The sequence below is a fragment of the Stenella coeruleoalba genome (genome assembly GCF_951394435.1).
Source record: "Stenella coeruleoalba genome assembly, chromosome: 2".
Classification (NCBI taxonomy): domain Eukaryota; kingdom Metazoa; phylum Chordata; class Mammalia; order Artiodactyla; family Delphinidae; genus Stenella; species Stenella coeruleoalba.
In genome coordinates, this window is record NC_137147.1 from 161,031,187 (window position 1) to 161,052,582 (window position 21,396).

The window sequence follows — 21,396 nt, forward strand, 5'->3', positions numbered from 1 at the left end:
AATTATATATCAGGAGTAATGCTTTTATGTTAATTTCTTCTTTTTTTGTATTCACAACCTACATTCCTTCTCCGTCATTTAAAAATGTGTTAATTTTGAAATGAAACTTTCTTGTACACTCAGGGTATGTGTATAAATCAGATCAGGAATTTTATGTTTTATTTTTGAAACCAGCTATATATTTATGCTCTGCCAGCATTAGAAGGGAGTCTCTGCATAGCCTTTCAATGACATGAAAGGAGTGGCCCTCAGATTGAAGGAGTGGTGGTAACAAGATCGATTAGAGAGGCACCATTGCTTCTTTGTTCTAGATACAATATATTTTCCGAAGTCACCTCACACTGCAAAGGCATTTCTAAATCTTTGTCCACTTATTACGAGAGGCAGCATGGCTCAGTGGTCTGAAATAACAGGCTGGAAGATCAGGGACTGTGAGTTCTGATGTTATATTTTTAAAAAAAAAGCAAAAATGTTGCTTGGTCTTTTTAGATACCTTTAAAATGTTTCTTTAATATCGTGTTCCATTTATTCTTTCCTTTTTTTTTTTTTTTTTGTTCTGTTCAGGTGGCATTTATCATATGGGTCATGGACACAAAAGTAAAAGTCAAGGCTGTCCCAGTGACTAAAAGCCACCATAGGAACAAGTAGGGATGCATCTCACAGAGACAGCGCCTTCCTTCTTGTTTGATGAACACCTGGAAGATTCCCAAAATAGTTGAAAAGTAAGTATTGGTTTAATACTTACAGAACAGAATGGGATGCAATTAAGAAAGAAATCTCGGCAAGCTGCACTTAAAGCACTGGGTTATGGCAAAACTGAATCTGTGGGAATATTTCTGTAGTACTCATTTAAAACGGGGTATGAGGATATGGCCCCAACTGAGGTGTCCGTTGCCTTCTCTATTTCTCTAAAACTGTCAGAATAAGTCATTCAAATATCAAGTTCCCTTTTCAGGTCATATGCAAATTTTAGTGTGTTCTGCTGAGTTATATCTGTAATCATACAACATTTTTCCTCTTTCATGTTCGATGTGGGCTTTCAACATTCTAAATCTCATAAAATTAAAAGTGAAGAAGCTATTCAATAATGGCACAAATTGAAACAGAGCCAAATCAATGCTGAGTAGAAACGAGCTTCACTGGTTTCTGACAGATCAGAATTAGATTTACCCCTCTAATATAGAAGGCAAGGCCAAAGCACTCTCTCCCTCCAACAATTTCTGCAGGTGGTAGAAGTCACTTACGAACCTGCGATGTACATCTTGCAAAGATTTTCTTTCTGTTACGTCTGAGGGCCTCCTTTGTGACCCTAAAATATAACTAAACTTAATTGCAGTCATGTATGTTTATCTGTCCTGGGCTAATAATGAGTTTTTATTTTAAAGGATCCACAGTAAGATTTCTGGTGCAACATCAAGTGTTATACACTGTGGGGAAGAATTCCATTGTACAAAAACGATTGAATTGCCAACGAGAGCTCATTAATAACTACACTATACATTTTAAAAAGTAAATATTTATAAGGCTCAGTCTATTTTTTTAATTATAAAAGAGGTCGTTTTGTAATGTCAAAAGAAGCTAATCTGAAATATTTAGGAACTAGAAGCAATAGGAAATAGATGTGTCAGAGAAGTGTAAACATGTGATTAACATGCTGGCTTCAGGAAAGAAATGCATGGGTGTAATTAACTAATAGAAAAGTTTTATTTACTTGGTGTCCTGTCCCCCCAAAATTACATCAAATTTCTCAGCTTGGACATTTTCTTAAATGTGTCAAATTGTTCACTGTTGCCTTATCAAATAAATGTCTTACTTGTATTAGTAATAAAGTAGTTCACACACACACGCACACACACACACACACACACACACACACACACACACACAAAACACTAATGCAGGCTTATAAAATTTCATCCACATTTTGGCTGTGAACATCTATTGCAAAAGAGCCCGTCTAACTTTTTCACGGTTGATTTCTTTCTCAGAAGTCTTAAAGCATTAAAAGTATTTTATGAACAATTTTAATACTGCAAACACTTTCATAGGTACAAAACAAGTCTCGTTGCTTGGAAATGCTGAAGTCCTAGATCTTCATATTGAAAGTCATAGAAATTTTAAAAGATAGCAAAGTTTGAAATGAATTCTTGTTAATGAGGTAATTTTATGTTGTTTAGGCCAAAATTACTTTCATAAGATAAAAAAAAAATCATTAATGATAAAAAACGTTTTTAGCCTAGCAAGCACTCGACAAGTACTAATTCTCTCCTTAGGCCTGGGAGGAAACTTATTAATCATCTTCTAATCCAATAATTTGCCAAATGTAGTTGTTTCATTGCAACATCTCTGATAGCTATCTCAGAAATCAAAGGCGTTCTGTTTCAATCTGCTTGTTTTAGAAATGGAAAAAACTTGTCCTATTGAAGTGATTAAATCAAGATTACATAGCAAAGAGCTGATTGAAGACAAGAATCTAGTTTTTTTTTAATGCCAAATCTGCAATGTTGTTTCCAAATCAGATGAAGCTGTTTCCTTTGTCTGCTTCTTCAAAAAGCATTAAAACAACTGAACTTATCCTATTAGAGCTAATACAACCAAATAGAAACAATGATCTACGTTTCATTTTTATTATAAAGTGTATTATATATACTGCTCTTTGCAGAATTTGACAAGAAATGTCTTTGTTCTGATGTGCCCTGCCATGCATGTATACATTCTCCCTCCCTCCCTCTCTCCCTCCCTCCCTCCCTCCCTCCCTCTCTCTCTCTCTCTCTCTCTCTCTCTCTCTCTCTCTCTCTCTCACACACACACACACACACACACACACACACTCACTCACTCACTCACTCACTCACTCACTCACACACACTCTCCCACACAGGCTCACATGATTTCTTTCTCAGACTGTTGCAGTAGCCTTCTTGTTGAAACTCTGCATTTAAACTGTTCACACCACCCTTCCTTCTCTGGCTCTCAGCTCCCTGTTAATCCTTTCCTCCACACAGCTTCTGATTTAATCTTTCTGGGATTAAAAAACCTGACCATGTTTCTCCTCCAACCAACATTCTTTAGGTGTCTCATACACGACATATAAAATCCTTTCTGATAAGGCCATTACCCCACTATTGACTTAAGCTTTGTTCTTTGCTCTCCTTAATTTTTTTAGAGCATTTATTTTGGAATAATGTTAGATTGACATAAAAGTTGCAATGATAGTGCTGCAAGTTCTCATAGACCCCTCACCCAGTTTCCACTAAGGTAAACATCTTTCATTACCATGGTGTAGTTAAAAAAATGAGGAAACCAACATCGGATCAGTGTGTGTTGATTGACTCAATTCCAGATTTTATTCAGATCGTACTTGCTTTTATCTAATGTCATTCTGTTGGGATTCAGTCCAGGTTACTATATGACACGGCATGTGTCATCATATCTCCTTAGTCACTCTAGTCTCGAGAGAGGGCCTCCTTTGTTCCTATGGCTCCACATGGAGGAGCCCAGAGACAGAGACGAGCATGAGCTGTAGATGCTCGGATGACTACTCTGGCAAAGGTTGGGAAACCCAGCCTAGGTGAGAGGGTGGGAATGTGAGCAGCTAGCAGGGCTGAAGAGAGTCTGTGCTGCTTCTCTGACAAGGAATTCCTCAGCCAGGGAGATACAGACTGAGGTGGTATAGCTTGCCCCCAAATCACTCACACACACCACCTACCTGGACACATTTCCTGCAGTAGAGGCCATCAGCACCAGATGGAACCAGCCAGACCCCCAAAGTCAATGCCATAAGGGGCCCTCTGCTGCCCCAGCTGTCTGGCACATACCCCACCCACCTTCACGCCAAGGCTCTGGGAGCACAGGCTGAGCTCAGGGAAGAGAAGAGCCGGGCTCTAAACTGATTATTGCACAGAAGTTTTTAAAAGGACAAGAAGACTGAGTCATGACACATCTATGAAATGATTACACATGCACATCTATTTCCCCACCTGACTCTTCATTCCTGGGAGTTAGGAACCATATATTTTTGTTTTATACCCACAGCCTCTTTTGAGAATTCTCAACTGGAAGTGGGGATAGGGGGGTGTTCTTCCTTCTCCAGAATGTTTGGAAATGAGTTGAGGTTTTTGTTCTTTGTTTTTTATTTTCGTTTTTTGGGGGGGAATGTTCAAGGTATTTAGTCAGTGGGAACCATTAATTCTAAACGGTCTGCAGGATCCTGCACCATAGTGGAGACATGAGTGAAGGGACGAATGCATGAATGAACGAGTTAGTGAATGAATTTATCTATTCATTATTGATATGATAAATGCAGTCAAAACTTTTCTAATGAGCAAAAATATGGCTTCCAAAACAAATGAAAAGGGATTTTAAAGTCTTTGAAACTCAAACATTAACATAAAAATAAAGCCATGCTTTGTATAGGACCAAGAGTAATCTACATTCCCACCTTCTGTACTCACATTTTAATGTGAATTTTATTGACATGTTTGCTAGGACACAGCATATTTTTATTCCCCTAAAATTACAAATTTTCTTCCTTAAGTATATCTCCTAAGAATCTCCTAATAGTATAGCTCACCCATACACAGTCCTAAAAATAGAATTTCTATCCAATGTGCCCGTTTTTTTCTCATCTAAGCTCTTTCTTGGTGTCACATTTTTTCTCCCTTTCAGTGCTGTCTTCAACCATCCAAAATCCATCACTACTATATGGCTGCGATTAGTAGAGTATGGATCCAAATAGAACCACTGCTCTGGGTTTTATTTTCGTTCCCCAGTGTACATTCCATCCGCATGATTGCCAGAGCCTCTGAGAATGCTAATTTCTCATCCTATTCTTCTTAGGCAAATGTGCTAAGGATGTGGCTGCCCAGCCCCTGAAATGATGGGGAATAGAGGGAGTCAGGAAGCTGGGATGGCTGATGTTTCTTTAACAAAGTCACTACCATCTTCTGTGAAGTGTCAATGACTTGGTGGGTTTTTTTCCTGCCAAAATCGTGCACGTATGTGACTCCAGCTTTCTTTACAAGGGGAGCCATGACCCCCATAGGGCCTCCATCTGTCTGCCTGGAGCAGGTGGTCTCATTGGTATGGCAGTCGCCATGGTTAAAGCTCGTTAGAAGATGTGCTGACATTGATGTCAGGTCTTCACATTCCATTGTTTTCTTCAAGCATGTTTACCTTTACATTGAGAAAGTCTGTGCTATTATAAAAGAAAAAAGAAATCTCCTGTGCTTTAAGATACTCTAATACATAAATGTAAGCCATTGACTGTGGGAAATCAGGAGGTGTGATTTCAGAAGCATCACTTATATAGGAAACAAGTCCATTTGAAACATTTCTATCATACAAAAGAGTCAACAGACCTTTTGCCTGACCAGGAGCCGCCATCTCCCACCCCAAACAAGTAGGTAAGTCTTTGGAAAACCTTAAAGTATTTCAATGTAAAGATTTCTTTCTGTCTTCCTTTTTTTTTTTTTGCCAAAATCTGAAAGTCCATATTCTTAGTCAATTCTGATTCAAAACAAGACTAGAAATAGCATACTGGGACATTTTCATTCCTAAAAGTTCCAGCTGGAAATTCAGCAGAAACTGTTCCCTTGGCACCTCCCAAGAAATATGACGGGTTTCAGAGCAGCAGCTGAAGTAGAAAAAAAATGAGTACCCACCATCACCAAAACAACAACAAAAACAGCTATTGAAATGATTTAGTATCTAAGGTTCAGGGGATTTTTGCTTTTTTTTCGTTTGTTTTGAAGTTGCAGCAGGAGATTTGTGTAAGTTCCTGAGACTACAGATGGATAAACACAGATTGGAGAAAGGTGGAAATGTTCTTATTCCCTGGTTATAAAACCAGCACCAGAGGGAATATCTTACATTATCCTAAAACCTTTAATTCCCTCCCCGTGCTTGCCAGTTGCCCCTCACCAGTGGCTTTGCATCGCCACTAGGAGTACACGGTGTGTGAACAGGGCTCCCCAAATGTATTGCCTGCTGCTCCACAAACATCCTGCTGGAGAAACACCGTGGTTTAGTTCACAGCTCAAGAAAGCTTTTATCTAAGCCTGCTCACCACTGGCTGTTTTCCGTGCCCCTGACAAGTATATATCTGGAATAGTCTAAGAACTCACGTTCTTATGCTCTGTCTTCATTGTTCAAAACAACATTTGTACATAGTATACCATGAGCCCTGATTTTTTTCATTTATTAGAATTTTATTCATAATATTTATACCCAGTTTCTTGCCTGCTTTGGATGCTTGAGACCTTTATCTATCACTTTTTTCTAGGAGTTTACCTTTGTAGTATTGTCCTTTCTGTCCTATTTTGAATCGGACTTGGGTCTGGCATCTTTGTGTGTGAGTGTCTGTTAGTGTGTGTCTGCGTGTCTGTGTGCCTTTGTGTGCCTGTGTGTCTGTGTGTGTGTGCCTCTGTGTGTCTCTGTGTCTGTGTATCTGTTTATCTGTGTGCATGTCTGTGTCTCTGTGGTCTGAGTGTGTGTGTGTGTGTGTGTGTGTGTTTATAGCAGGGAGTAGGAGACATTAGCCTGGGGATAAGATGTGAGAATGTAGAACACTCGGAGATGTCATGGAGGTTTTCTGTATGACTGTCTGGTGAACTGAAATGTCACAGAGTTCCGCAAATAGATATTCTTCTCTGGTTTAACATACAAAGAAATACTCAGCAAGGTACCATTTCCTCAGTTCCTTGAAGGGGTAACATTTCCCAGTAGGGTAAATTGTAAGGGATCAGATGACAATATAGCACCATGGTTTTCATAAGAGAAAATGCTCTGGAAAATTAACACTTTTGGACAATATAAAGACTAACACCCTCAATCCTTTGCCCTAGAAGGGCAGAGGAACTCTGTGTTTACACGGGCTGCTCTGAAACTCAAATAATGATTTCTCTGATGTGGTGATATTGCTGCTACCATGGACTCCAAGAGAGCAGGGCTAATTGTACGATGTCAGATGGTAGGTGTGTCAGTGGAAAAATTTTAAGAGGCACATCATTGTTGCTTTCTAGAACATAATAGGCGCTGATTAGCCAGCCATTTGGCTGGCAGCAGTGTGCTCGCCTCTGACTGTTAGCTGTGAGCACGGAGGCCAACTTGAGCTGCAGAAAAACACAGTGGTGCCCAAGGAGAAGATGGCTGCACACCCAATATTCTTCATGGGGGCTTAGCTATTGCTCTGGAAAAGGATGGGGTGTGGAGCAACTGCAAAACTCCTCTGTCAGGCTTCTTAGGTGCCTAATTGTTGAATTCTGATTGGCTCTGATTTGAACGGAGGTCCCTTTGTTTGCTATATTCACGGAGGCAGGTAATTCTACACCTGGATGGTGTCCTCTCAGACCATCCACCTCAGCCTCCTGTTCCCAGGCAGACCGTCCATAAACCACCCAACGTCTTTGACAAACGGGGAAAGCAGGGCTGTAAAGTTTGGTTGTTACTGCTTCTGTCCATTGACAACATTTCCTGACTTCCCAGTATTGTAATACCTATGTCTGGCATGGAACCAGTATGTGATAGCGGACAGGGACTGACTTCTTTCTTCCTCGTGTCCTTTACATGATGTCACCCACTTATACCTAGTGCTTCCTCTGTAGACTTTTTGTTTTCTGATTCACTCCATGCTTTCCATTTCCAGAGTTTTGCCCCTCAACCAGTGTCATGCCCTCATGCCAGAATTCCAGGCCCTGGAAATGAACAAAACCAGGACATATAACTGTCAGAGCAGAGTCCCTTAAACAGCAGGGGTCGCATCTGCCTCCTGCTTTTCAGGCTGTTCATCACTTTTCCGTTCCCCTCCACTTCCACCGCCTCATCTCTCCCTAAGTCCCCAAACAGAGCTTCTCATACCGATAGGCCAGTTTACTTTTCTCTCTCGTACACATGGTTTGCTTTCTTTCTATTTTGTGTCTTTGCTCTCCCTTCTCTAGTCCATACTTGTAATCCTGGATTCTGTATTTCCTTCAGTGAAGCTACAGCATATGGTAACTACTGAAAATTTCTCTCCCTTAACATTGTCTTTCCTGACAAGTCATTTGCTTGGATTACAGGCTGCATCCACTGTGGACCCCCACTGCCCCAGTGATTGAGAACAAAGGCCCTGGCCTCAGTTAAACCCAGGTTAAAACTCTGGGTCTCTCATGTAGCCTATGTCCCAGCTTGATCACCCATAAATATATAGCAGACTTCACAGTGTTGTTGAGAGGATTTAATGGGATAACTTACATAAAATGCCTGACACATGGTGGGTAATTGAGAAATGGTACTAATTACCATTATTGCTTTTAGTATTGAACTAGTCTTCTTAAACAAGTTTTAATAGCACTTCTGTACATGAGTTGTACTTTATTATTGTTCATTAATAAAATATTCACATATATTCACTTAAGCCTTAAGTAGCCCAGTAACAGGATCACAAACCTTCATCCTTTGACTTGTCCCCTAATACCTGCCCCCAAATCACATAGCATTAGACTGTGCTTGGGGTCAACCTAAATATTAGAATGAGTGTCTGTCTGATATTAAAAATTCACAAATGGAATAACATGCTCTATTTTCTTTGTTTATTTAAGAAGGAGTTTTTTCATTCATACTATTTTTATCTTGTCTCCTTTTTTCCCAGATCCCACAAAAAATATGGGATAATATAAATCCACATCTCTAAGTTTATGATTTTAAATTTACATAAGTAAAATTTAAAAAATTAATCCAATTCATACTCTAATCCAAACCAGCCCTTGTATATTGTTTGTTGCTTTTTATATTCCATATTATTTTAAGTGACAATGTCATTACACTATGATATGAGATTATCTAACATTGTACATGTTTTTCCCTAATCTTGAATGTGTACTCTGAGTCCTCCCTACCCTTGAGGTTGCCATTTTACCATTGTGCTTATGCTATGTGATGAATAAAAGTATATGAATGATACTAGTCAATATGAATCAAGCACTTACTCTGTGCTAAGCCCTTCACATGCATTATGCTACTCTAGACCCTCCAAGATGGGATTAGACATGCAAGAGATTTATTAGAAAACAGCTGTGAAGGTTAAAGGGGAGGTAGCTAAAGAAAACAGGAGGAACCTTTAGACAGCAATGCAGGAGATTGGGTAGGAAGAATCTCAAACTGTAGGGCAGTTCTAGGAACGTTCCAGCCAGGAAGAGGGGAACCCTTAAGCCAAAGTTGCCCATCAAAGGTGTTCCTCATCTTGCAGGCATTGGATCTGCATTAGTACCTTTGTTGAGCACAGGAGTGGATCTAGGAAATCAGCAGCTGGAACCATCACTCAGTTTTGCTCCCTGAAGAGGGATTTCTGAGCAGTGCATATCCATCACTGCCACATGCAAAAATTCACTTAATGTCACGACAGATAAAAACAAGAAATGTTACACAGCTTCCCTAAAATCACAGAGCTAATGAGTGACATAGTTGGATTTTAACACAAGTAGTCTGATTAGAGAGCCTATGACAAGTAGGTGTATAAGAAGGTAGGTGCATAGCTAGCTATGCTATAATATTTATGAAACAAAGTAGATGTGTAGATATGATGGAAAATGTTAACAAATTCAACATTTGAGTGATTCTGTTCCTTTTATAAATGTCATAAATCATTCTTAATATTTCAAATTAGTCATAGGAAGTCATGATTATTATTTAGGAGAGAACCTCACGCATTTCAATACAGATAGCTTTAGACCAAATGTTGAGGTATTTGCGAAGATAATAGAACTTCAATCTCCTTTTCTTGTATTTAAAATCAGCTACTTGCCTGGATGATAAATGGTAATATTTCATTATTCAAATAAATGGAAAACATAGGAATCTCTTGAAATGATGCTTTATTCTTTTTTTTTTTAACATCTTTGTTGGAATATAATTGCTTTACAATGGTGGGTTAGTTTCTGCTTTATAACAAAGGGAATCAGCTGTACATACACATACCTCCCCATATCTCTTCCTTCTTGCGCCTCCCTCGCACCTTCCCTATCCCACCCATCTAGGTGGACACAAAGCACGGAGCTGATATCCCTGTGCTATGTGGCTGCTTCCCACTAGCTATCTATTTTGCATTTGGTAGTATATGTAAATCCATGCCAATCTCTCACATCGTCCCAGCTTACCCTGAGGCCCTCCCCCTGTCCTCAAGTCCATTCTCTACAACTGCATCTTTACTCCTGTCCTGCCCCTAGGTTCTTCATAACCATTTGTTTTTATTTGTTTTTATTTTTTTTAGATTCCATATATATGTGTTAGCAAACGGTATTTGTTTTTCTCTTTCTGACTTACTTCACTCTGTATGACAGACTCTAGGTCCATCCACCTCACTACAAATAACTCAATTTTGTTTCTTTTTATGGCTGAGTAATATTCCATTGTATATATGTGCCACATCTTCTTTATCCACTCATCTGGCGATGGACACTTAGGTTGCTTCCATGTCCTGGCTATTGTAAATAGAACTGCAATGAACATTGTGGTACATGACTCTTTTTGAATTATGGTTTTCTCAGGATATATGCCCAGTAGCGGGATTGCTGGGTCCTATGGTAGTTCTATTTTTAGTTTTTAAAGGAACCTCCATACTGTTCTCCAGAATGGCTGTATCAATTTACATTCCCACCAACAGTGCAAGAGGGTCCCCTTTTCTCCACACCCTCTCCAGCATTTATTGTTTGTAGATTTTTTGATGATGGCCATTCTGACTGGTGTGAGATGATACCTCATTGTAGTTTTGATTTGCAATTCTCTAATGATTAGCAATGTTGAGCATTCTTTCATGTGTTTGTTGGCAATCTGTATATCTTCTTTGGAGAAATGTCTATTTAGGTCTTCTACCCATTTTTGGATTAGGTTGTTTGTTCTTTTGATATTGAGCTGCATGAACTGCTTATAAATTCTGGTGATTAATCCTTTGTCAGTTGCTTCAATTGCAAATATTTTCTCCCATTCTTAGGGTTCTCTTTTCGTCTTGTTTATGGTTTTCTTTGCTGTGCAAAAGCTTTTAAGTTTCATAGGTCCCATTTGTTTATTTTTGTTTTTATTTCCATTTCTCTAGGAGGGGGGTCAAAAAGGATCTTACTGTGATTTATGTCATAGAGTGTTCTGCCTATGTTTTCCTCTAAGAGTTTTATAGTGTCTGGCCTTAAATTTAGGTCTTTAATCCATTTTGAGTTTATTTTTGTGTATGGTGTTGAAGTGCTCTAATTTCATTCTTTTACGTGTACCTGTCCAGGTTTCCCAGCACCACTTATTGAAGAGGCTATCATTTTTCCATTGTATATTCTTACCTCCTTTATCAAAAATAAGGTGACCATATGTATGTGGGTTTATCTCTGGGCTCTCTACTCTGTTCCATTGATCTATATTTCTCTTTTTCTGCCAGTACCATACTGTCTTAATTACTGTAGCTTTGTAGTAGAGTCTGAAGTCAAGGAGCCTCATTCCTCCAGCTCCATTTTTCTTTCTCAAGATTGCTTTGGCTATTCACGGTCTTTTGTGTTTCCATACAAATTGTGAAATTTTTTGTCCTAGTTCTGTGAAAAATGTCATTGCTAGTTTGATAGGGATTGCATTGAACCTGTAGATTGCTTTGGGTAGTATAGTCATTTTCTCAATGTTGATTCTTCTAATCCAAGAACATGGTATATCTCTCCATCTGCTTGTATCATCTTTAATTTCTTTCATCAGTGTTTTCTACATACAGGTCTTTTGTCTCCTTATGTAGGTTTATTCCTAGGCATTTTATTCTTTTTGTTGTAATGGTAAATGAGAGTGTTTCCTTAATTTCTCTTTCAGATTTTTTATCATTAGTGCCTAGGAATACAAAAGATTTCTGTGCATTGATTTTTTATCCTGCTACTTTACCAAATTCATTGATTAGTCTAGTAGTTTTCTGGTAGCATCTTTAGGATTCTCTATGTATAGTATCATGTCATCTGCAAACAGTGACAGTTTTACTTCTTCTTTACCAATTTGGATTCTTTTATTTCTTTTTCTTCTCTGATTGCTGTGGCGAAAACTATGTTGAATAATAGTGGTGAGAGTGGACAACCTTGTCTTATTCCTGATCTTAGTGGAAAAGGTTTCAGTTTTTCACCATTAAGAACAATGTTGGCTGTGGGTTTGTCATATATGGCCTTTATTATGTTGAGGTAAGTTACCTCTATGCCTACTTTCTGGAGGGTGTTTATCATAAATGGATATTGAATTTTGTCAAAAGTTTTTCTGCATCTATTGTGATGATCATATGGTTTTTATCCTTCAATTTGTTAATGTGATGTATCACATTGATTGATTTGTGTATATTGAAGAATCCTTGCATTCCTGGAATAAACCCCACTTGATCATGGTGAATGATCCTTTTAATGTGCTGTTGGATTTTGTTTGCTAGTATTTTGTTGAGGACATTTGCTTCTATGTTCATCAGTGATATTGGTCTGTAGTGTACTTTTTTTGTGCCATCTTTGTCTGGTTTTGGTATCTGCATGATGGTGGCCTCATAGAATGAGTTTGGGAGTATTCCTCCCTCTGCTATATTTTGGAAGGGTTTGAGAAGGATAGGTGTGAGCTCTTCTCTAAATGTTTGGTAGAATTCGCCTGTGAAGCCATGTGCTCCTGGGCTTTTGTTTGTTGGAAGAATTTAATCACAGTTTCAATTTCAGTGCTTGTGATTGGTTTGTGTATATTTTCGGTTTCTTCCTGGTTCGGACTCAGAAGGTTGTGCTTTTCTATGAATTTCTCCATTTCTTCCAGGTTGTCCATTTTATTGGCATATAGTTGTTTCTAGTAATCTCTCATGATGCTTTGTATTTCTTCAGTGTCAGTTGTTACTTCTCCTTTTTCGTTTCTAATTCTGGTGCTTTGAGTCTTCTGCCTTTTTTCTTGAGGAGTCTGGCTAATGGTTTATCAATTTTGTTTATCTGCTCAAAGAACCAGCTTTTAGTTTTATTGATCTTTGCTATTGTTTCCTTCATTTGTTTTTCACTTATTTCTGATCTGATCTTTATGATTTCTTTCCTTCTGCTAACTTTGGGGGTTTTTGTTTTTCTTTCTCTAATTGCTTTAGGTGTAAGGTTAGGTTATTATTATTATTTTTTAGGTTGTTCATTTGAGGTGTTTCTTGTTTCTTGAGGTAGGATTGTATTGCTGTGTACTTCCTTCTTAGAACTGCTTTTGCTGCATCCCATAGGTTTTGGGTCATCGTGTTCTCATTGTCATTCTTTTCTAGGTATTTTTTGATTTCCTCTTTGATTTCCTCAGTGATTTCCTGGTTTTTAAGTAGTGTATTGTTTAGCCTCCATGTGTTTGTATTTTTTACAGATTTTTTCCTGTAATTCATATTTAGTATCATAGCGTTGTGGTCGGAAAATATACTTAATATGATTTCAATTTTCTTAAATTTAAGAGGCTTGATTTGTGACCCAAGATATGATCTATCCTGGAGAATGTTCCATGAGCACTTGAGAAAAATGTGTATTCTGTTGTTTTTGGATGGAATGTCTTATAAATATCAATTAAGTCCATCTTGTTTAATGTATCATTTAAAGCTTGTGTTTCCTTATTTATTTTCATTTTGGATGATCTGTCCATTGGTGAACGTGGGGTGTTAAAGTCCCCTACTATGATTGTTTTACTGTCGATTTCCCCTTTTATGGCTGTTAGCATTTGCCTTGTGTCCTAAGGTGCTCCTATGTTGGGTGCATAAATATTTACAATTGTTATATATTCTTCTTGGATTGATCCCTTGATCATTATGTAGTGTCCTTCTTTGTCTCTCATAATAGTCTTTATTTTAAAGTCTATTTTGTCTGATATGCGAATTGCTACTCCAGCTTTCTTTTGATTTCCATTTGCATGGAATATCTTGTTCCATCCCCTCACTTTCAGTTTGTATGTGCCCCTATGTCTGAAGTGGGTCTCTTGTAGACAGCATATATATGGGTCTTGTTTTTGTATCCATTGAGCCAGTCTGTGTCTTTTGGTTGGAGCATTTAATCCATTTACATTTAAGGTAATTATCGATATATATGTCCCTATTACCATTTTCTTAGTTGTTTTGGGTTTATTATTGTAGATCTTTTCCTTCTCTTGTGTCTCCTGCCTAGAGAAGTTCCTTTAGCATTTGTTGTAAAGCTGGTTTGGTGGTGCTGAATTCTCTTAGCTTTTGCTTGTCTGTAAAGGTTTTAATTTCTCCATTGAATCTGAATGAGACCCTTGCTGGGTAGAGTCATCTTGGTTATAGGTTTTTCCCTTTCATCACTTTAAATATGTCCTGCCACTCCCTTCTGGCTTGCAGAGTTTCTGCTGAAAGATCAGCTGTTAACCTTATGGGGATTCCCTTGTTTGTTAATTGTTATTTTTCCCTTGCAGCTTTTAATACTTTTTCTTTGTACTTAATTGTTGATAGTTTGATTAATATGTGTCTTGGCCTGTCTCTCCTTGGATTTATCCTCTATGGGACTCTCTGTGCTTCCTAGACTTGATTAAGTATTTCTTTTCCCATATTAGGGAAGTTTTCAACTATAATCCCTTCAAATATATTCTCAGTCCCTTTCTTTTTCTCTTCTTCTTCGGGGACCCTTATAATTCGAATGTTGGTGCATTTAATGTTGTCCCAGAGGTCTTTGAGACTGTCCTGAATTCTTTCATTCTTTTTTCTTTTCTTCTCTGCAGTAGTTATTTCTACTATTTTATCTTCCAGGTCACTTATCCGTTCTTCTGCCTGAGTTATTCTGCTATTGATTCCTTCTAGAGAATTTTAAATTTATTTTATTGTGTTGTTCATCATTGTTTGTTTGCTCTTTATTTCTTCTAGGTCCTGTTAAACATTTTTTGTATTTTCTCCATTCTATTTCTAAGGTTTTGGATCATCCTACCTGTCATTACTCTGAATTCTTTTTCAGGTAAACTGTGTATTTGTTTCATTTTCAATCTTCATTTGTTTGGTCTGGTGGTTTTTTACCTTGCTCCTTCATCTGCTGTCGGTTTCTCTGCCTTCTCATTTTGCTTAACTTACTTTGTTTTGGGTTTCCTATTCGCAGGCTGCAGGTTCGTAGTTCCCATTGTTTTTGGTGTCTGCCCCCAGTGGGTAAGGTTGGTTCAGTGGGTTGTGTAGGCTTCCTTTTGGAGGAGACTAGTGCCTGTGTTCTGTTTGATGAGGCTGGATTTTGTCTTTCTGGTGGGCAGGACCGCGTCCGTTGGTTTGTTTTAGGGTGTCTTTGAACTTATGATTTTAGGCAGCCTCTCTGCTAATGGACGGGTTTGTGTTCCTGTCTTGCTAGTTGTTTGGCATAGGGTGTCCAGCACTGTAGCTTGCTGGTTGTTGAGTGGACCTGGGTCTTAGCCTTGAGATGGAGATCTCTGGGAGAGCTTTTGCTGTTTGATATTACGTGGAGCTGGCAAGTCTCTGGTGGACCAATGTCCTGAACTCAGCTGTCCCACCTCAGGGGCATAGGCCTGACACCCGGCCAGAGCACCAAGACTCTGTCAGCCACATGGCTCAGAATAAAAGGGAGAAAAGGGCTTCCCTGGTGGTGCAGTATTTGAGAGTCCGCCTACTGATGCAGGGGAGATGGGTTTGTGCCCCGGTCCAGGAAGATCCCACATGCCACAGAGCGGCTAGGCCCGTGAATCATGGTCGCTGAGCCTGCGTGTCTGGAGCATGTGCTCCGCAGCAGGAGGGGCCGTGACAGTGAGAGGCCCGCATACTGCAAAAAAAAAAAAAAAAGGTCAAAAAGAAGAAAGTGAGAAAGAAAAAAATAAAATGAAATAAAATGATTAAAATAAAAAATAATTATTAAAAATAGGGCTTCCCTGCTGGCACAGTGGTTGAGAGTCTGCCTGCTGGTGCATGGGACACGGGTTCGTGCCTCGGTCCGGGAAGATCCCACATGCCACGGAGCAGCTGGGCCCGTGAGCCATGGCCTCTGAGCCTCTGCATCCAGAGCCTGTGCTTCGCAACAGGAGAGGCCACAGCAGTGAGAGGCCTGCGTACCGCAAAACAAACAAACAAAATAAATAAATAAATAAAATTAAAATGAAATAAGAAAAGAAAGAAAGAAAAAGGAGAGCATCCAAACCAGAAAGCAAATCCACCAATGATAACAAGCACTAAAAACTATAGTAAACAAACAAAGAAAAAAAATGGATAGACAGAACACTAGGACAAATGGTAAAATCAAAGCTATAGAGACAAAATCACACAAAGAAGCATACACATACACACTCATAAAAAGAGAAAAAGGAAAAAAATATATTGTTGCTCCCAAAGTCCACCACCTGAATTTTGGGATGATCCGTTGTCTGTTCATGTATTCCACAGATGCAGGTACATCAAGTTGATTGTGGAGCTTTAATCCGCTGCTCCTGAGGCTGCTGGGAGAGATTTACCTTTTTCTTCTTTGTTCGCACAGCTTCCGGGGCTCAGCTTTGGATTTGGCTCTGCCTCTGTGTGTAGGTCGCCTGAGGGCGTCTGTTCCCCTCCCAGACAGCACAGGATCAAAGTAGCAGGTGATTAGAGGGCTCTGGCTCACTCAGGCCAGGGGCAGGGTGGGGTACAGAATGCGGGGTGAGCCTGCGGCAGCAGAGGCCAACATGACCTTGCAGCAGCCTGAGGCGCACTATGTGTTCTCCCCAGAAAGTTGTCCCTGGATCACGGGACCCTGGCAGTGGTGGGCTGCACAGCCTCCCAGGAGGGGAAGTGTGGAGAGTGACCTGTGCTCGCACACAGGATTCTTGGTGGCTTTAGTAGCAGCCTTAGCATTTCATGCCTGTCTGGTGTCCGCGCTGATAGCCATGACTCGTGCCCGTCTCTGGAGCTTGTTTAGGCAGTGCTCTGTATCTCCTCTCCTCACACACCCCAAAACAATGTTCTGTTGCCTCTAAGGCAGGTCCAGCCTTTTTCCCGGACTCCCTTCTGGCTAGCTGTGGTGCCTTACCCCCCTTTAGGCTGTGTTTACGCAGCCAACCCCAGTTGTCTCTGTGGGATGTGACCTTCGATGAAACCAGAGCCTCAGGTCCCACCCCCGACCTGTCCCAGCCGGTGGGTGAGAAGAGAAGCCTCTGGGACTGGTGAATCCTGGTCTGCATGGATCCTCTGTGTGGGAATCTCTCCACTTCCCTCTGCACCCCTGTTGCTGCACTCTCCTCTGTGGCTCCGAAGTTCCCCCCACCCCCGCTGCCACCCCTGTCTCCACCAGTGAAACGACTTCCTAGTTTGTGGAAACTTTTCCTCCTTCACAGCTACCTCCCCGAGGAGCAGGTCCCATCCCTACTCTTTTGTCTCTGTTTTGTCTTTTTCTTTTGCCTTACCCAGTTATGTGGGGATTTTCTTGCCTTTTGGGAAGTCTGAGGTCTTCTGCCAGCATTCAGTAGGTGTTCTGTAGGAGTTGATCCGCATGTAGATGTATTTCTGATGTATTTGTGGGGAGGAAGGTGATCTCCATGTCTTCCTCTTCTGCCATCTTGGAGGTCTCTCCTGATGCTTTATTCTATTAGCCAATTTCCTTTTAAAACTTCTTTCTATGGCTTGATCCTTCAGGAGTACCAATCATTGCCTTCAGGAATACCAATAATAGTTTGTTTGTTTTTCTCTCTTCATTACTATTTTATATACCTCTGTTGACCACTTATATTAGGTCATTAAAATAAGGTAGGGTGAAATAACAAAGAAACCCAGACATGGAATTAATCAGATTGACCGAAATGTTCTCCTCCATGTGATCCAAGCTCCTTACATCTCATGGCTACTCATGGGGAAAACTCATAGTGGTCCACAGTCGATGAGATGTTATGGATCAGACCTAGAAGTGGCACACAGTATTCTTGCTTACATTCCGTTTGAGGGCCCTAATTCATGTGAACACATCTAACTGCCTGGAAGACTTAGAGATATAGTCTAGCCTTAAGCCCAAAGGAGGGGTCAACAAGTTTTGGCTATCGAGCTGGCAGTCTCTGACAAGTCATACAGAATGTTCTTGTAATCTCTTCAGTACTCCAGGTTCTTTCAGTTAGGACTGTCTTCCATCATAATCTTCTTCATTTTAGAAGAAGAGTCCCGACATCTTTCTGCACACAGATGAAACCTCATTTCAACATCTGGATTAAAAGATTGTGACTCTGACTCAGGTGACCATGGCTGCCCTACTCAGGGCCAACTATTACATTTGTTTGATCAAGTTACCACAGAAAATCTTGCTTAGTCAGGAAAAGTACTCATTCAAAAATATTCAAAATAGGCTGTTAGGGGCAAGACTTAGCTCTCTCATTTATTGACCATCTTTATTCTTGATGATATTTGTAAGACACCAATATGACCATGGCCCCTTCCGGATAAGGACTATCTCCTTATCATCACCAGGATGGCTTGAATGTTGTAGTTGCTATGTGTGATTCCGTAGAAAGAAACCTAGATTGGAAACCTAGGAAAGCATGGAGCTGGGTTTAGATCTGCCACTTATTTGTCATGGAAGCATAAAGAGTGATTGACCTTCTTAGCTTGTATAAGCCACCCTCATCTGTACATGGAAATCTTGCCCCTCTGGTTTCACAGAGTTAGGGTGCATGAGGTATGTGAATGTGCTTTGAAAACCATGGCTCAGGTGCCAAAGTGTAGCAATTCTTGTTATATTCACATCAGAAGATAAACGATATCCCTTTGTTGAGTTCCTAATTTGTTCAGGTTCTGTACAAGGCAAGATGGAGTGATAAACATAAATCAGGAGCCATAAGTTAAGTGTTCAAGATAAAAGAAACAGGCACAAAACTAGGATAAAAGATAAAAGATACCAGCTCAAAGAAAATATGAAAGCAATTGCAAAGGAAAACAGCTTGGCAGCACTGAGAGGGTGCTAGAGATAATCTTTTGATCAGTGTGGTGTGGAATGAATTAGGAGAGCCTTGCTGATCACCTTTGCTGCAGTTGTGGTCCACGCCTTGAAGTAATCAGCGCTGCTGGGGCTGTCAGTTCCACATCAGATTCCCCTGTGTGTATCCTGTGGGCTTCAAAAATTCAATAAGAGTTTCCTTAAAGGACCCTTAAAGGACCTGGACCCTTAGTGAGAATCATGAGGGCAAGTATGAGGCCAACTTATTATTAATATGAAAGCTATATTTTTGCTGTAACTGAGAGTCCATAGATTTATAGCAAATCTTTTGAAACATCTATGGAGGTCCTATGACATTGTGATACATGCACTACAAATCGCTTGGCCTAAGAGTGAAGAGATGGTTCACACTGTCACCAGAACATGCAACAATTTGCCTCATGAGCAAATCTGAAAGCAAGATCACTGAAGCATCCAGGATGCACAAATAACTGTACAGGGTAAAAGGATGACCAGCTAAGCCAGAGATTTATATGGGAGATTTTATAGATACCTGGACACTGTTGTACTGCATGAGTGATTGTACTATCATTATTGATGACTTATCATATTTGATAAGCTGAAAATAATCACAGATATTGGAAGAAAATGATATTGGCTAACATTTAATACTAATTCTGTATTGGTTAGGACTATGATAGCTGCTGGACCAGATAAACTAAAAAGTACCAATGCATTAACAAAACAGAGATTTAATTCCTACTTTTGTGAAGTCAGTTGGTAGCAGGATGAGATGGGGTCTCTGTCCCATGAAGGCATGCAGGTACCCAGGCTGTTGAAGCCTCCACCATTTTCAATACAAAGCTTCCAAGTTTACTCCGGGCATCAATATCAAAGCAGCTACATAAAAAGAGGCTTATATGGGAAATTTTTAATGAGTTAGACCTGTAAGTACTGTCTGTCTCTTTCTGCCCATTCCATTAGTCATAACTTAGTCATATAGCCATACCAAGCTGTGAAGGATGCTTTGACATATAACAAATCCATGTACCCAAAAGGAAAACTAAACACTTTTAAAGATGAAATACTTAGGGTTTGTTGACATCGGAACTAACATTTGTATAGGTCTTGTACATATAGATCTCTTTCATCTTGGAGTCATTGGATTACAAATAAGTCAAAACCCTGTGAATTATTTTAGTCATCACCCTTATTTTTGGAAACAGAAACGGGTTCCGTGGTTATGCAAATTGCCCATGGTCACATATGTGATAATTTGAGGACCTAGTACTCAAATTCAAGTATTTTAACTCCAAAGCCCACATTCTTTTTTCTTTTTTAACATCTTTATTGGAGTGTAATTGCTTTACAGTGGTGTGTTAGTTTCTCTTGTATAACAAAGTGAATCAGCTATATGCATAAGTATATCCCCATATCCCCTCTCTCCTGCATCTCCCTCCCACCTTCCTTATCCCACCCCTCTAGGTGGTCGCGAAGCACCGAGCTGATCTCTCTGTGCTATGCAGCTGCTTCCCACTAACTATCTATTTTACATTTGGTAGTGTATATATGTCCATTCCACTCTCTTACTTCGTCCCAGCTTCCCCTTCCCCTTCCCCGTGTCCTCAAGTCCATTCTCTACATCTGTTTTTATTCCTGTCCTTCCCCTAGGTTCATAGAGCCTTTTTTTTTTTTTTTTTTTTTTTAGATTCCATGTATATGTGTTAGCACATGGTATTTGTTTTTCTCTTTCTGACTTACTTCATTCTGTATGACAGTCTCTAGGTCCATCCACCTCACTACAAATAACTCAATTTTGTTTCTTTTTATGGCTGAGTAATATTCCATTGTATATGTGCCACATCTTCTCTATCCATTCATCTGTCGATAGACACTTAGGTTGCTTCTGTGTCCTGGCTATTGTAAATAGAGCTGCAATGAACATTGTGGTACATGACTCTTTTTGAATTATGGTTTTCTCAGGCTGTATGCCCAGTAGTGGGATTGCTGGGTCATATGGTAGTTCTATTTTTAGGTTTTTTAAGGAACCTGCATACTATTCTCCATAGTGGCTGTATCAATTTATATTCCCACCAACAGTGCAAGAGGGTCCCCTTTTCTCCACACCCTCTCCAGGATTTATTGCTTGTAGATGTTTTGATGATGGCCATTCTGACTGGTGTGAGGTGATATCTCATTGTAGTTTTGATTTGTATTTCTCTAACGATTAGTGATGTTGAGCATTCTTTCATGTGTTTTTTGGCAATCTGTATATCTTCTTTGGAGAAATGTCTATTTAGGTCTGATGAATTTTGGATTGGGTTGTTTGTTTTGTTGATATTGAGCTGCATGAGCTGCTTGTAAATTCTGGACATTAATCCTTTGTCAGTTGCTTCAATTGCAAATATTTTCTCCCATTCTGAGGGTTCTCTTTTCGTCTTGTTTATGGTTTCCTTTGCTGTGCAAAAGCTTTGAAGTTTCATAGGTCCCATTTGTTTATTTTTGTTTTTATTTCCATTTCTCTAGGAGGTGGTCAAAAAGGATCTTGCTGTGATTTATT

At 39.7% G+C, this 21,396-nt stretch overlaps 1 protein-coding gene across 8 annotated transcripts in view; it reads left to right on the forward strand.

Moving 5' to 3' along the window:
* The window catches only part of CELF2 (CUGBP Elav-like family member 2), a 1,226,917-nt gene that overhangs the window by 181,402 nt on the left and 1,024,119 nt on the right, over nucleotides 1–21,396 (forward strand). For all 8 annotated transcript variants that reach the window (XM_079914891.1, XM_079914887.1, XM_079914888.1 and 5 more), the window contains one exon: nucleotides 565–722. The gene's annotated coding sequence lies outside the window, so the exon portion shown is untranslated. The remainder of the gene's footprint in view (nucleotides 1–564; nucleotides 723–21,396) is intronic.